Source organism: Palaemon carinicauda, chromosome 33 (assembly GCF_036898095.1).
Source record: "Palaemon carinicauda isolate YSFRI2023 chromosome 33, ASM3689809v2, whole genome shotgun sequence".
Lineage (NCBI taxonomy): Eukaryota > Metazoa > Arthropoda > Malacostraca > Decapoda > Palaemonidae > Palaemon > Palaemon carinicauda.
In genome coordinates, this window is record NC_090757.1 from 40,483,498 (window position 1) to 40,488,497 (window position 5,000).

General features: G+C 34.7%; 1 protein-coding gene across 2 annotated transcripts in view; it reads right to left on the reverse strand.

Moving 5' to 3' along the window:
* Positions 1-5,000, reverse strand: part of LOC137625936 (multiple epidermal growth factor-like domains protein 6) — a 487,305-nt gene that overhangs the window by 423,780 nt on the left and 58,525 nt on the right. The window lies entirely within an intron of this gene.

Consider the following 5,000-nt stretch of genomic DNA (forward strand, 5'->3'; position numbering starts at 1 on the left):
GGAAATTCCTCTGTATAAAACGTAAAATGTTATTTTGATAAGATAAATAATAACAAGGTGCAAACCTAAGATGGTTGCACAGCTGGACACAGGATATCATGGTACACCTCGCTCTGAAGTACTCCCAGCCATACCCTTATTGCATGGCCAGTAACTGTGTTCAGCCCCTCCCACCACCTCTGCCATCCCTTCCTAAACTATCTATTTGGTTACTCACAGTGAAGTAAGGGTGTGCTAGGAACTCCTGTGTCCAACTGTACATACCAGCCCAATAGTAGAGCATCCCCGCCCACCACCTCTGCCATCCCTTCCTAAACTATCTATTTGGTTACTCACAGTGAAGTAAGGGTGTGCTAGGAACTCCTGTGTCCAACTGTACATACCTGCCCAATAGTAGAGCATCCAATAAGCGGTTATTGGAGTCCCTATCAAAACCTAATTAATCGTAAAATACATTGGAATTTCTTTTCGGAACAAACCTTATATCATCAAAATATATTCCCCAAAAATTAGATTATTTTAATAAAAATGGTACCAATTATTTAAAAGAAACTTAAAATATGCAGGTATTTGACCATGAGCTGCGCTCAGTATTTTTCTCTTATCTCCAAGCATAATACGCAAGTAAAATTTCCATATGATTTGAATCATTCACAAGATGAAGAACGGGATTTCAATTGGTTATTTGTGGCTTGATGTAAAGAAAGATACAAGACGTCATGATCAAAATTAATGAATTGCAAACATAAATTCATACAGACATAATTCATGCACATGAATATGCATGCTTAAGAGATAGGAAAGGCACAGTGCACTACAATTGCGCATGACTTTTGGAATCATACATGCATACATACATACATACATAAATATATACACACATACATACATACATACATACATACACACATACATACATATGAAACAAATAAGCATACAGAAAAGCATAAAAATTACCTTTAATAATATAAGAATTTCTAATTAGGAAATAGTCAACCCATGAAGACAACCATACAAAGAAAAAACAACAACAATAATAATAATAATAATAATAATAATAATAATAATAATAATAATAATAATAATATTTATCCCTGTTTGAGCCATTAGGCTTACAGCATCCTGCTTTTCCAACTAGTGTTGTAGCTTAGCTAGTAGTAGTAATAATAATAATAATAATAATAATAATAATAATAATTATCCCTGTTTGAGCCATTAGGCTTATATCATCCTGCTTTTCCAACGAGTGTTGTAGCTTACCTAATAATAATAATAATAATAATAATAATAATAATAATAATAATAATAATAATAATAATAATATTTTCCCCTGTTGGAGCCCTTGGGCTTATAGCATCCTGCTTTTTCAACTAGTGTTGTAGCTTAATAATAATAATAATAATAATAATAATAATAATTATTATTATTATTATACGAGTGATACGGTTTAAAGATTTCTCTGGTAATACATCGAACATTTTGTTGCAATCTTAGTGACCTTTCAACATAAACTCTCTCTCTCTCTCTCTCTCTCTCTCTCTCTCTCTCTCTCTCTCTCTCTCTCTCTCTCTCTCTCTACGCATCAGTGCCCTTGGATCTGAGGGAAGTCATGGGCATCTTAACCCCGCCCTGCCTATAGGTATATATGTTCGTACTGCTGCCCACTTAACAATAACCTCTACCAGAGTTACGATGCCCTTTTGGCTCCGAGCACACAGAATACGTCAACCAACATTTCATTCTACTATCTTAAACCACCTTTCACTCTCTCTCTCTCTCTCTCTCTCTCTCTCTCTCTCTCTCTCTCTCTCTCTCTCTCTCTTTCAAACCTGTCAATATTTACTCAAAGATGACCACCTAGACGTAATTTTGAATCGTCATCCACACTCTGGTTAAGCTGTCTGTTGCAGTTGTGATAATGGAATACGATCTCATTTATGTTATTTTGTAACTGATATACTGATGATTCAATGCTGTAATTTTTCTTTCTTCTGTTGATTTTTGATGTACAGTATGTAACTGCCAATATGTAACTTTCTTTGACGTCTTTGGGCGTAATAAATCTATTAAATCTCTCTCTCTCTCTCTCTCTCTCTCTCTCTCTCTCTCTCTCTCTCTAGGGTCAAGTCACGCTATATCAAGAAAAGGTTGAAGCTGAAACTCTGTAATCTTTTTTTTTTATGAGGTAAACTGGTTTATATAAAGCAAATGAGCGTTAGACCAAAACACGAGTTCTGTTTCCAGAAACTTCCTAATAAGGCAAATCGTTTCATTATATTTACTCGATAATATACTTGGACTTTACTTAGTTATAATCGTAAAGAACACATTCCCTAAAATCAATGATAAAGACAGTTTGGGATATTTCCTCGAACTATTCATTCTTATTTACAGATGAATAGTCACTTACTTTTAGTAGTGATGGTCTCGTATCTCATTCTAAAATGCTATTCCAGATTCTACAGCTTATCGCCCAAATATGAAAGAAAGTATACATGTTCTTAAAATTACAAAGTTTAGAGGTTGAATTTGAAAGAAAAAAAAAATTAAGGCGTCCAGCGACACTTGATAATGTTTGTGGCCAATCATCTAAATCGAATGAAGCAATAACTCGCATTATAGTTGAATTATACTATACATTAAACTTGAACGAATAATGCAAATAGGTCTATTAAGAATAATGACAAAATTAAAAGAGAATGAAGTATTGTATATTATTACATCCGATAATAAGAGAGCTTATTTTTTTTTATCGACAAAATGGCAACAACATATAATTGTTTTATATAAGTACTCTAATAATAACCATCAAACAAATGCACATCTTGAATTCCATTCAATTAAACCTGACATTGTTCATCATACGGCAAACGATAGAAGGCATGGCTCATAACCAATAAAATATACAGTTCTTCCGGAACCCCCCCCCCCCCCCCCAAAAAAAAAGGGTGGGGGGATGCTAGTTCATGTCACAGGTGAAAGAGATATAGTTGACGTAACTCTTGGCAGGAGTGAATTTTATCAGCGCCAGTGACAGGCTCCTTCCGGTAAGAAGAAGAGTGATACTGCCTTGGATATTAAGGGATGCAATGAATGTTTATGAATGGGCGGGTGTTTTGGCTCGGATCCTTTAACTGCATTGCATAACACCATCAGTGTCCCGACCCCCAGCCCTTAAAAAGGGTGGAGTCATATGTTGGTTTGCGTGGTAGAAGTTTACGATGAAGGTATGTTATGCTAAACGTGTTCTTGAACGCGAAACACACTTGTAGTCCCTTTGACTCGTTTATGAGATACGTCTTGGACACCAAAAGGGTAAATTTTACTTCAGAGCAAAGGTCAAAGTGCAGCAGGCTAACAACAATTTCTCTCTAGGAAGAAGGAAAGAAAATTGATATTTCCTTGCGAAGTGGCTCACCTATACTACTTGTGTTTTGTATGCCAGTTCAGTGGTGACACCGATTATTATTATTATTATTATTATTATTATTATTATTACTTGCTAAGCTTAAACCTTAGTTGGAAAAGTAGGATTCTATAAGCCCAGGGGCTCCAATAGGGAAAATAGCCCAGTGAGGAAAGAAAACAAAGGGAAAGTAAAATATTTTAAGAAACAGTAACACCACTGAAATAAATATTTCCTATGTAAACTATTAAAACTTTAACAAAACAAGAGGAAGAGAAATAAGATAGAATAGTGTGGACGAGTATACTCTCATAGAATATAACAATAGTCAGATTTAATAAAGATCGTATATTGGATGCTACAAGTGTTTTCATTTAATTTAACTACAGCGATGGCAGTCAAACTTTTTTTTCTACTAAAACATTCTAGAAGTTATATTCTTTATATCTCTAGCATTCGTGAAAATAATAATGCTTTTAATTTGGTGAGAATTCCTTTTCTGAATGACGAACAATGGTATAAGAAGGTGATTAGTAAAATAACTCATACAAATACTAATTAGGATAACATCTCCTAATACCTCGTTTTACATGTACCATTTTTCTTTAGAGTCAATAAATTAATGCCTCATAAAATGTAATGATCGAAAGCTGGGAAAACAAAGGGAAGGAGACTTTTTCTTTTTGTTTTTTTAACAAGGGAAAAAAACCGCTTACTTTGAAAAAAAAAAACCTATGCTATAAATTTTCTATATTAAGAAAAATACTAATTAAATAAAACGAAGATTCGAATGACTGAGATCAGGTAATTACTTCAAAATATTTAACACGAATGGCAGTAACAAGGAGAAAATTCTGTGTAGAATTTTGAAAGAGCAGATTTTGAGAGTAATACGTACGATTCACTTGCTATTGAATCTTAGGAACCTGAAGATAACGTACACCCTTCTTTTCTCATCGCAAGTCGAAAGTTATATTGCAGAGAATTAAGCAAGATGATTGAGTATAGTGTAAAACGAAGAATGGAAAACAAGAAGCGCTAATTCAGTAGTAACTAGAGGGGCACTCAGTAGAGCGCTACTTATTTCTCGGCCTTTTTATCGGCCTTGACCTTTACCTTTGACCTTAACATGCATTAATTGGTGCGTATTTTCATACACTCAGATATGAGGTAAGTTTGAAGTCTCTGTGGTAACGATGTCCTAACTTATGACTGATTACGTGAATTAAGACATTTTGCTTGGCCGTGACCTTGACCTTTGACCATAACCTTCCAAAATTTATTTATTTCCAGCTTTTTAAATAACAGTTAATTCCTGCAAGTTTCATTACTCGACGATTAAAATTGTGGCCAGGAAGCTGTTCACAAACAAACACACAAACAGTGGGCAAAAACATAACCTCCTTCAAACCTCGATGGTGGAGGTAATAAAGTTTCACTAATAGAAATGACACGATATGAAATTTAATTGACATCGGGAGTCAAAGCAAATGATCCGTTGTTACGACTGTTGGAATGTACACTTGGGCACAGGAATTCGTGTTCCACGGAGCGTGGAAGTACTCACAGCCACACCCTTACTGTGTGGTGTGTT